This window comes from Equus asinus, chromosome 3 (genome assembly GCF_041296235.1).
Source record: "Equus asinus isolate D_3611 breed Donkey chromosome 3, EquAss-T2T_v2, whole genome shotgun sequence".
Classification (NCBI taxonomy): domain Eukaryota; kingdom Metazoa; phylum Chordata; class Mammalia; order Perissodactyla; family Equidae; genus Equus; species Equus asinus.
In genome coordinates, this window is record NC_091792.1 from 77,561,783 (window position 1) to 77,574,673 (window position 12,891).

General features: G+C 39.6%; 1 pseudogene; it reads right to left on the reverse strand.

The window, feature by feature from the left end:
- Positions 1-6,283: 6,283 nt before the first annotated feature.
- LOC139044944 (olfactory receptor 2AE1-like) lies at positions 6,284-7,243 on the reverse strand (annotated as a pseudogene).
- Positions 7,244-12,891: the final 5,648 nt, after the last annotated feature.

Consider the following 12,891-nt stretch of genomic DNA (forward strand, 5'->3'; position numbering starts at 1 on the left):
GGAACAAATGGGACTACATCAAAGTCAAAAAAATCTTCTGCACGGCAAAGGAAACCATCCACAAGACCAAAACACAACCTAACAACCGGGAGAAGATACTTGCAAACCATATATCGGATAAAGGGTTAATATCCAAAATACAGAAAGAACTCATACATCTCAACAACAACAAAAAAATCAACAACCCAATTAAAAAGACGGGCCAGAAGATCTGAGCAATTTTGAAGACACTTGAGTCAAATGAAAAAATAGAAAGCCTCAGCAAAGAAATGGAAGATTTCAGCAATGAACATCAGTGTCAGTATCCTGGTGGTGCCATTGTACTAGAGTTCTGTGCCATGTTACCATTGGAGGAAACTGGGTAAAGGGTACACAGGATATCCCTGTATTATTTCTAACTGCATGAGAATCTGCAATTACCTTAAAATAAAAAGTTTAAGTTAAAAATCACGTAGCTCACATTTAGGAAAACAGACTGAAACACAGCATTTTAATGTCAATTAACACCCAGAAATTTAGGCTTATTGAAGATCAAGGTGTGGTTATTCTGTCCCATCTCATTGTTGATAATCAGGCAATTAGTTATTCAATAGGTAACTGTATTTGTATTCACCAATATGTATATTCAACAAAAACATATTGAGTGCCTATTGGGTGCAATACACCATGTTAGGAGGAAGTAATACCAGCTACAAATACCAGTTACTGAGTGACTACAATACATGAATATACATATGTACTCATTTTTTTCCATAAAAATACTTATGGGGGTAGACGTTATCATCATTACCTTTTTTTTCTGGGAGTTGAGTTTACTGTGACTATAAATATTTAAAAGTTAAGCCCATGACCCTCCAAAATACAAAATAAACTTCTATCAAATATTTTATTCAACTAAGTACTGTGGAAATCAATGAGATGATCAAAGTGGTTCCAAGAATCACAAACCCTTTTTGGGAAACAGGGGTTTATATAGTTTATCAGTAAAAGCACATTTGACAACACAACATCAACCAAAGAATGTTAGATCAAGGTTGTTAGGTTATATAGAAAATGGTTAAGATCCTAAAGGTCAATAAAACTGTAATCTCTGCTTTATCTTTCTCCTGGACAGAAATCTACAGATTAACATATAACTGCACAATGTTTGGGTTCTAACCAAATAGTAAATCATAAAGTCAAACAGATACATTGTTCTAGATAAATGAATAAGCCTTAGGTTGGCTGGTTAGACGATGCTATGGTATGCCAATGAAAGGACATTCAGTCATCTTCTTGCATTATTTCCAAGTTTTTAATAATTTTTATGCATGAAATTGATTAATGTTAGACCCCCTAATAAGTGGAAGAGCCCAAATTTCAATACTATTCTAACTCCAAATCTTATTCTCTTTCAAATAAACCACGTTTCCGTCGAACATCTCCAGCCTAATGATATAAGCAGGAAAGTAAAGAAAAATTCCAATAAAGTATAAAAAGTGATTATAGAAGTAGGATGTACTAGGGACATAAGGAGTCAATAAGCCTTACAAAGACAAGGAATGCTACTCAGGTGAGACGATTCAAGCTCAGTCTAAAGACAGGTGTTGATAGATGTAGAAGGAAAGAATGATGCCCCAGGAAGAAGAGAAAGCATGTGTTACATGCACTTGTACGAGGATAATGGAGCATTTTGAGAATTGAAGATAGATTTCTTTTAAGGTTTTAATAGTGTTTAAAGATTTCAAAGGGCTACCCACCCAAAAAGGCTCTACGTCCAGATAGGTTCACATGGGAATTTCATCAAATCTTCAGGAAACAGATAATTTTCACGCAATTTGAACTAAACCACAAAATTAAAAAGAAGGAAAGCTTCAGGAATTTTGTTGTTTGTTTTTATTGATTATAATTCAATATAAAATTTATACCAATATTTGGACTGTCTTGAACTCATTTCTGCCTCACTATAAGCTGAATGTTCTTTGAAGTTTTTCCATTTGAAACACTTAAAAAGCCCTAATTGAGTGTAGTGTGCCATTTCTTTAATGTGCTCGATTATATTTTCTAATATTTTATTTAAGGATTTAGGCTTTCAGTAATGAGATTGGTTTATAATTCTTTTTAGTGATGAATTAAATTTATGAAATTAAATCTTCAGAAATTCCTCTTGAGAAAAAATATCAAAATACGGAAATATCTATAAATCCTGTAATTCTAAGAGTATGACAACTTTTTAAGAGAAAAGATTGTGATGAACATTAAAGTCAGCAAAAGGTATGTAATGGAAAGAGCACTGGCTTTGGAGTCAGACAGTACTGAGTAAGGCCAGGACTAGGGAAAGGTAGGTGAGGTGCCTGGGGTACAAAATTTATGGAGGCACTCACTCTCAGGGTCATTCAAGGGCAGGGTTGGCACATGAAAGTGAGTGCTTCCTTAAATTTTGCACCTCTGGTTTTTCATTCCCCTCACCCTAGTCTGGCCCCGTGCTCTTAAGTCTGGATCCTAGCCCAGCCCTCACTACCTTCAAGATCCCAGGTGAGTTATTCAAGCTCTTTAAGCCTCAATTATTTTCTTCTGCTAAATGTGTTGATACTGTCCACCTACCTCAAACGATTCTGTAAGAATTAAAGAAAGATATATTATGTGATATATCAAGCAAATTGCCTACAATACCACAGATCTACAATAAAATGTGTACTTTTATCCTCACTACACAACTCCTCTCAAAAAAGGTGCTACAGGAAAAGTAGTTAGAAGCGAGATAATCATGCACATTTTCTATGTTGCTAGGAGTTTGGATTCCATCGAGAATGATGGTTCTCAAAGTGTAGTACCTATACCAACAGCATCAGCCTATCATGAGAACTTATTAAAATTGTAAATTCTGAGTTTCTGAATCAGGAACCCTGATAGCAGGGTGAAGCAACCTGTTTTAACAAGCCATCCAGGTGATTCTAACATGCACCAATGTTTGAGAATCAGTGGTCTAGAAGAAGATGAGTATAACTGTGATATTTTAAGCAAGGAAATTATGTGGATGGATTTAATAATAGAAATATGAATGGGTGTGATTGAATGGGTGAGAGGTGAGAGGGATTCAAGACAGAAGACAGGAAGACTTGTTAGGGAGTTATTTTGTTAAAATAGATGTTATTCAAATCTGAACAAAAATAATAGAAGTGGGAACGAATAGGAGATAGGTGTGCAATAAATTGGATGGCAGAAATGTAATTTTGAAGCTTCAGTGACAGGTTATATCTTGGCCATCTCTATATCTGCAAACCTCTGGAAATTAGGTCACTGAAAGTTATCAACAAGTGCCTGCTTTTGAGGGAGCGAATCGAGGATATGTTCTACCCTACCCATATTTAAGTGATATAAAAGGTGTAATTTTTGTTTCTAAGAAAAAACTAATTCCCTTGCATACAGAAGATGAACAAAAGAGGTAAGGCTAGAGCTCCTTGACCTTTGTTATACCGAGAACACAATAGACACCATTATCTTGGAATTTCTCTCCCTATAGCATTCCTTTATTTGTTGTCTAATCATATCAATTTGGCCAAATGTGAATATTTTGAGGACTCTTAAGAATCATTGAACCCAAGTTAGTGGCACCATGCTTTTCTTGCCAGATATGAAGCAATGTATGAAGTGTCCAGACAATCAATACCCAAATAGTGATCGAGATCATTGCCTCTCAAAAGTTGTGATCTTCTTGGCCTATGGAGATCCTATGGGGATGGTACTTGCCTGTGAAGCTCTTTGCCTGTCTGTCCTCACAGCTGTGGTTCTTGGCATTTTTGTGAAGTATAGTGACACACCCATAGTCCAAGGTATTAACTGGGCTCTCAGCTACTCCTGCTCACCTCCCTCATCCTCTGCTTCCTCTGACCTTACTCTTCATTGGACATTCCAACCCTCCACCTGGATCCTCCAACAAATGTTGTCTGGAATCATGTTTATTGTGGTGGTTCCCACCATTTTGGCTAAAGCCATCACTGTAGTTCTGGCTTTCAAGTTCACAACCCCAGGGATAAAGATGAGGCAGTGGTTGCTGTCAGGGGCACCTAATTCCATCATCCCCATCTGCTCATTGATTCAGTTGATTTTCTCTACTCTCTGGTTGGGAAACTCTCCCCCTTTTGTTGATGTACATGCACATTCTGAGCCTACCTTCCCCATAATTCTGTGCGATAAGGGCTCTGTCGTTTTGTTCTACCTTTCCTTAGGATACTTGGGCTCCTTGGCCTTCATGAGCTTCACCTTGGCTTTCCTGGCCAGGAGCCTGCCTGGCAATTTCAGGGAAGCCAAGTGCCTCACATTCAGCATGCTGGTGTTCTGTGCGGGTCTGGATCACCTTCCTCCCTGTGCATAACAGCACCAAGGGGGAGGTCATGGTGGCTGTGGAGATCTTTTCCATCTTGGCTTCTAGTGCTGGGCTACTAGGATATTACTTTGCCCCAGGAGCTATAAGGTTCCGCTAAAGCCTGATAGGAATATCCTGCCAGGATTAAAGGGTAAAACAACTCTCACAGAAAATGAATATTCTATGGAATTACTGGATTATACAGTAATTTCATTTTCTAATTTTTGAGGAAACGTGAAACTGTTTTCTATAATGGTTGTGCCATTTTACCTTCCCGCCAACAGTGCACAAGGGTTCCACGTTCTTCACCTCCTCACCAACACTTGCATTCTGTTTCTTTAATGATAGCCATCCTAATGGACATGAAATGGTGTCTCATTGTAGTGTTTGTTTGTTTTTATTAAAGGGTGAGATTTATTGTTTCCTGTTTTATTAGATATAGTTGACATATAATATTATATTAACCCAAGGTGTCCAACACAATAATTTATGTATCTATCGTGAAATGATGACCACAGTAAGTTTAGTTAACATCCATCACCTCACAACATTATACATTTTTTCTCATCGGAAGAACTTTTATGATCTATTCTCTTAGCAACTTTCAAATATACAATACTGTTTTGTGAACTATAGTCACCATGCTGTAAACTATATCCTCAGAACTTATCCATCTTATAGCCCTTACTGTCCTCGAATAAGTATCCATTATGTTGGCTTCGATTGTTTTGTTCTCAAATAATCTTATAGGATTCCTGACAAGGGCATTGTTGTGTGTGTAGAGAGGGAGAGGCAGCAGAAGAATAACCCCCTGTCTCTAACTGGGATTGTGAGCTAGCTGTTTATAAATCACCCTTGGGACTTCAGAAACAACCCAGGTATAGTTTGTGTAAAAATTAATTCCACTTGTCATTGGAGTATTACAAAGTAAATCCAACCTCAGGGCTAGGTGGGTAAGACGACGCCCAGCTCATGAGGGGTGGCTCACCCGATTACAGATGACTAAAAAGCTGTTTCTCAGGGGAAAATATTTAGTTGTCGAAGACAGTATAACTTTCCTCTCAAACCTTAAGAGTTATTATTCTGAAGATGGTCCCAGGGATTCATGACATTTTTAACTAGTAGGGAAAGCAGGATATAAAAATTTGTCCCTCACTCTGGCATCCCTCAGACCATTAGACCCCAGGAAAGTTCACTGGGATGCCAGGCCTCTGCATATACATGCGATTAATATCTGGCTGAGACAAATGATTCTTACCAAGCTATCCACTGTAGTATTCTTTTTATAATATCTTCAGCTCTTTGAATTAATTACCTTGAATGTCATGTGGGACAGTAAAATAATCCAGGTCCTTTTCATTTATTAACCCAAGCAACAAATAGTTATTGAGCAGTTAGTTCATGTCAGGCTCTTTTCTTGACTCTGGTGAAACAATAGTACACAAAGTAAAGTCCTTGCCCTCAGGGAGATTACATACTTGTAAAATAGACAATAAGTATAATGTAAAGTAATTTTGTGTAACATCTTGTGAAGTAGTGCTACAAAGTGAAGGAAGGGCACACAGAATGGAGAGTGCTGCTTTGGATAGGGTAGTCAGGAACATGCTTAGAAATGCTTACATCTAAAAAGAGATAAAAAGGAAATGAGAGAGTGTCAAGCACTTTCAAGGCTTGATATTGGACTTCTCAGTTGGCAGAACTGAGAGAAAAAAATGTTTGTTGTTTAAGCCACCCTGTGTGTGGTATTTTTGGAATAGCAACCCAAATGGAGTAAGATAGTACTCTATGGTGCTTTGATGCCTGCGACCAAGTTAGAATACTGGAATTGTGTGCTGACCACTTCGTTTATGTAGTAGTCATCGGGAACCTGAACCCTTGAAAACTCTTAAAGGTTTACTCAGATCACTTTAAGGAGATTATCCCATTCTATTGCCATACTCAGGGCAACTCCAATTGCTGTCTTTGAGTGATAACATCTCTCCCCAGCACTCTCCTCAGAGCCTTAGCTACATCCTTATTCCGGAGAGTATAAATCAAAGGATTCATTGTGGGAGTAATGATGCTATAGAACACAGAACCAACTTTGTCTTGCAATGGAGTGCACTGGGACCTGGGCCTCATATATGAGAACATGCAGGCACCAAACCAGAGGGAAACCACAGTGAGGTGAGAGCTACAAGTGGCAAAGGCATTTCTCTTACTCCCAGCTGAACGAATCTGAATGACACTGTGGAGGATGAAGGCATAGGATGTAGAAACCAGCAAGATGGGGAGGAGGAGAAGTAGGATGCTGCTGATGTGCACTGTGGTCTCAAAAACAGCAACGTCTCCACATACCAGCTTCACAACAGCTGGAAATTCACAGTAGAAGTGGTGGATTTTTCAAGGCCCACAGAAAGGCAATTGCATCAACATCACCGTATAAATTAGGGAATTTATGGATGCCCCCAACCATGACATGACAGCCATCATGAGTCCCACCTTTCTCTTCATGAGAGCAGAGTAATGCAGTGGATGACAGATGGCAACGTAGCGGTCATAGGACATGAGAGCTAGCATAAGACATTCAGCACCACCCACAGACAAATAGAGGAAGTGCTGGGTGGCACAGCCCACAAAGGAGATGGACTTCTTGCCAGATAGGTAGTTGGTAGCCATGTTGGGGATGGTTGTGGAGACAAGCATCAGATCCACGAGGGAGGGATGGCTGAGCAGGAAGTACATGGGTGTATGAAGCCGGGTATCAGCACAGATGAGGAGAATGGTGAGGGCGTTGCCACTCACTGCAATAAGGAAGAGCACCATGGTCAAGGAGAAAAGAAAAAGATGGGTGAGGGAATCATCAAAGAGCCCTTCAAAGATGAAGTCTCCCAGAGAGGTCTGATTCCTCTGCCGCATCTCCCCTTTCTCAGTCCCTGGAGAAACAGGAAGTGGAGATGAAGTGTGGTATCAAAAATACTATGTTTCAGCATACCTGACGATAAGACATTTCATCCATGAAATAATTTTTGGAGAAATTTTTTTCTATTTTCAATTATTCATCAGCTCAAATTATTGAAGTACCCTTTTAAAAGAAGAATTTCATGGGGCTGGCTCCGTGGCCGAGTGGTTAAGTTCGCGCGCTCCACTGCGGCGGCCCAGGGTTCGGATCCTGGGCGCGGACATGGAACCACTCATCAGGCCACGTTGAGGAGGCATCCCACATACCACAACTAGAAGGACATGCAACTAAGATATACAAGCATGTACCGGGGGTTTGGGGGGGTTGGGAAATAAAGCAGAAAAAAAAGAAAAGAAAAGATTGGCAACAGTTGTTAGCCCAGGTGCCAATCTTAAAAAAAAAAAAAAAAAGAATTTCAAATCTCTTTTCCCAAATATGATCACTCTGAAATTCCAGAATATCTGGGATCTATTAAGTGCCAAATTTCAAAACAAGAGTATCTCCTCATTAAGCAGGAAATACATATGCACACATGTATATACTTTTATAAATATACATACACACATATATATACTTTTATATAAATACACTAAATTTTATTTATATTAAATGAACATATAAAAAGTATACATATCTGCTTTTTTGGCTTATTCTATCAGTCAGGGTTTAACCAGAGAAGCTGAACCACTAAGATATTTACCATACATAGAAACATACATTTAATATTGTACAGAAACTTGGCCTTATGCAGTCGTGAGAGCTGGTGAAGCAGTCTGTGTAAGGCTGTCACCTTTGTGTCTGATGTACTTGAAGTCCATGAGACAAGCAGTCAGCAAGGCAAGGTGCATATAAAGTGTAGATCAAGAGCAAGCTGGAATGTACAAGGTTGAGCTGTAATTCCACAAGGTAGACTGAAACCCATATCAGATCTTGTGGCCTTTGGAATTGGTGGTATTGCAGAAGTTGGGGCCCTTCTTAATGAGGCCGAACACACACACGTAACCCAGAAGTCACAGAAGCTAAAGGAGGATCCAGGGAAAGGTAGAGCAATCGAAGTCCCGGCTGCTGCTTCAAAACAGGAGGCAAGTCAGCTGTTCAGGAACAACATCTGTAAAGCAGAAAACAGCTGCTTCCCATCTGCCTCTAAATCTCCCTGAGAATCTTTCCTGTGGTCCACCATAACCAGAAACACACAGAAATGGGAAATCAGGGAAATGTACTTCATCCTAGCCTCACCCACCCATTAAATACCAACAGGGTCCATCCCCTGTCAATTTGGTACACGTGCACATCTCCTTAAGCCACACTTCATCCCAAAATAAACACAACAAAGTCATCTTTCCACCTAACATGATATAGCTAGCCTGCACATAACCAAAAGGATGCCAAATACTCATATAAAAACAAGGAAGAAATACCCATTACTATTGTCCACAGAATGAGTCCTCCTATCCAAGTGCTGACCCATTCTGTGGAAGTCAGTTAACAGTCTTCCTCAGGCACTCCTGTTCCTGCCAATGGACTCACAAACAAAGTGGCCATGGAAGCCAGGATGGAGGCTATATACGGGCTCAGCAACATGGATTTCCACTCACCAAGTCCAATCTAGTTACAGACACTGCTGTGTCCCAATCTGCCAACAGCTGGTGCCAACACTGAGTTTTTGATATGCCATCATTGCCCAGGGGAACAGCCAGCCACTTGGTGGTAGACTGATTACATTGCATAGCTTCCATCATGGAAGGGAGTGTGCGTTGTTCTTACTGGAATAGACACTTACTCTGGATATGGATTTGCCTTCTTTGCCTACAGAGCTGCTGCCCAAACTACTACTGCTGGACTTGCAGAATGCTTTCCTCACCATAGTTGTATTCCATGAAGCTTTGCTCCTAACTAAGGAACTCATTTCAAGGCAAATAACGTATGGAAATGGGCACATGCTCATGGAATCCACCGGTCTTTCTGTATTCTCAATCATCCTGAAACTACTGGTTTGATATAACAGTGGAAAGGGTTTTTGATGACTCAGTTACAGCAAAGCTACTTGGCAACTCCTCACATTGCTGGGGCAGTGTCCTCCAGGATGTGGTAAATACTCTAAATCCTCATCTAATTTATGGTGCTGTTTCTTCCGTCATAAGTCTTCATGGGACCAGGAATCAAGAGGTGGAATTGACAATCATATCTCTCACTATGACATTTATACCTATGACCCACTAAGAAAATTTTTGCTTCCTGTGTCTGCACTTTTAGGTTCTGGTAGTTTAGACATTTTAGGTCCAAAAGAGAAATTATGCCACCAGGTGAGAAAACAATTATTTCATTTGCTTAGAGTCATGACTGCCACTTTGGCTCTTCATATCACTGAATCAACAAGTGAAGGAAGTTCTATATACTGGCTGGTGTGACTGATCCTGACTAACAAGGAAAAACTGAGTTGCTACTAGACCGTGGGGGTAAGAGGAGCATGTCTGCAATGCAGGAGACTTTCTAGGGGGCCTGTCTACACAAATGTCTGTGAGAAAAGTCAGTGGAAAACTACAAGAACCCATTTCAGACAGGACTTCTAATGGCCCAGATCTTTCAAGAATGAAGGTTTGTGTCATCACACCAGACAAGGACCATGACCAACTGCTGACAAACGGAATGCAGAATGGATAGTGAAAGAAGACAGTTATAAACACCAGCCATGACCATGTGAGCAGCTGCAGAAATAAAAACTAATAGTAATAGGCATTTCTTCCTTACTTGGATAAGAATGTTTTGTACATACATATTAACTCAATATTTTTGTCTTCTTCTCCTCCATCATCCCCTTTTCTAACATAAGCCATATTCACACAGTTAGCTACATATCTCAGTATTTAAGTTACAGGACAGAAAATGTAGAGTATGAATCAGGAGTAGGAGTAGAATGAATTTCACCCAAAGACACAAAAGGGCTCTTGTTCGTGTGGGGAACAGCTTGGTGTGTTTTATATCCTCTTCTTTGTAAAAGGTTAACGTGTTTTTGAGCGTACATTGATAATTGGATCATGTTAGGTATAAGAATAACTCAGTATTGTCATCATTTGAAGATTAAGTATAGTTTACAGAAATGTCTATGAGTGCCAAGTTGACACATAACAAATATCCCATATTTATGTACCTAAAAATAAATAAGAAATATGTCCTGGTAGACATGAGAGCCTTAAGATTATGGATCAGGCTGATAAAAGTAGGATTATAACTTTTAACCAGCTAAATTTCCCAATCACTCCTTTATCTAATTCTTCTATGACTACTAATAAGAATGAGAGTTTGACCTCCCTGGTAAAGCCCCACTCGAAAATCTAATCTAAACCGATCCTCAAAATATCCCTCTTTGTGTTTTTCTTCCTAAACATATCTCTAGAGCTTCATGCATTAGACACTATCTACCTACCATTTAAAGTGAAGAATTCATAACTGAATATATTCTTCAAAGTATAATTTGACCAGTAAGAAAGAAGTCACGCCTACCATCTCTTGCCATATTCATGCAGCCTAGGATCATCATTTTCGCTGTCACCTCACACTCTTATTTCAAATCCAGCTTCTTCTGCAGTAAGAGCCCAACTTTCCCATCTTCCCCATTATGATTCCAACCCCAACAAGACCGCCACACATTTCCCTTTTACTAAAGAATTCATATATTTTCCTATCTCTTTCCTCATTTGTTTACAGCTTACTTTCTAAATCTCTGTAGCATAAGTTTCTCCACTATCTGATTCATGTGTCTCTCTATTCGTTCCCCACTTAACTTTCCTAATAATTTCCCATTCTGATTTGCAGCCCTCAACCGACTGTTTTCTTCTGCCTCATCAGGCAGCTTTCCTCATGGACTGACCAGTACCATCCTCTGACTTAAGTAATTGGGAAATAATCTGACAATGCAAGAGGATGCCCTAGTTTCCATTAAACATTTCCTGGATACCTCAAGCCCCAACATTACCTTACCTGGGTTTCCTCTGCAGAAATGTGGGCAGAACAATAGTATAGCAGTGAAACGGAGAGGGCAGGATGGGTCCACATTCACTCACACATTGGCTACTGATCATCCAAACAAGTCTTTCCTGGGATGCTCATCAGACTTCCTTCTCTAACCCTGGAAATCTCCATTTACTGTTGGGATGGCATAGGTGATATTGTCCCACACAGTCATCACTGTTTACACTAATTACCCTAGGGACAGAGCATCATCAGGAGCAACTGTATGTGTAATTCTGTAATGCTCTGGCAATCTGGGCTCAGATTTTGCACTCCAACAGCATACATCAGGACAGGTTAAGTAAGTGAATTTATTTAACCTCTACTAGTTGGGCCTTGAATCATGATATGCTTCCTCTGCCTTGAAACATATATTTCAGGTGCCTCTCTACACCAAAATGACAATTTGAACTTGGGCAATAAGATTCTCCATTAATGTTACCTGATCAAGAAGCTACATTTAATACCAGCTTAATCGTCTATGAGTCACGAGTCAAAAGAAAACCTGTTTTCTATTTTCTGCTATTTGGGATCACTCAAGGCACTCTCTTCTTAGCTTCACACCTCCTTTCCTACTGAATTAAATCAGACTTTGCATCTAGCACTGTTTTTTTTAGAATAAGCCCCTTCATGGCTGCATGAATGTTTCCTCAGGAATGAGACTTGACCTGAAACAAGCCAAACATGAAGGAAGAGGAGCACCGTCTGTTGAGAAATGAAATAGCCCCTAACCCAGAGGACCTATGATGTCCACTGAGGAAAACTGGAGACACTACATATGTGGCATCAGAGATTCCAACTCAGAGGACACATCCTGAGTCTCTGCTGGAAACCTTTACTCAAGATGCCAATTACACTTGTTGTATGCATTGAGATAAGCATTCCCAAAAGGCTTCCTTGGAGTTAGTTTGTAGGGGTGAGAAGAAAGAGTTATTTCGATGAGCAAGTCTCTGAAGACAACATGGGAGTATCTTCTCTAATGGTCAATTAACAGTGGAGAGAAAAATTTCCTAGAGTCTCTGGCCTGTTTTTTATTGCGGAATCAAGTTCTCTCTAGCCCCTTTCCATCCAACCCTTTTGAGAGGTCAGTCTGAGAAATATCTAGTCTCTATTACCCACAGGATCCTTCTGAGGGTTTCCTCATTTACCATATCACAGAAGAGAAGTCAAATAATGGAGATAGGAAATTACCACTAGCATTTCTCAAGCTAGCTGTTAGTCATACTCCAATTTTATAGACTGCATTTATATAACATGTGAAAAGATTTCAGGTATAGCAGTAAAAGAAGAAAACGGCATATCCATACGTCTCCTTCTTATTTACTCTCATCTCATTCTCATACCCTGCTCTTTCTCTCCATTATAAGGATGTATTGAACTATTCTTTGTTACTCTATCTCACTCGAGATGCTAAAATATCTTACTTCACTCAGCTTATCTTGTTTATTCTCAGTGAAAAACCAATACAGCCTCAATAAAATAATTTAATAATAAAAAATGTGGTTTATAGACACACACACAGTGGGATACTACTCAGGCATTAAAAAAGACAAAATCATGCCATTTGCGACAACTTGGATGGGCTTTGAAGGCATCA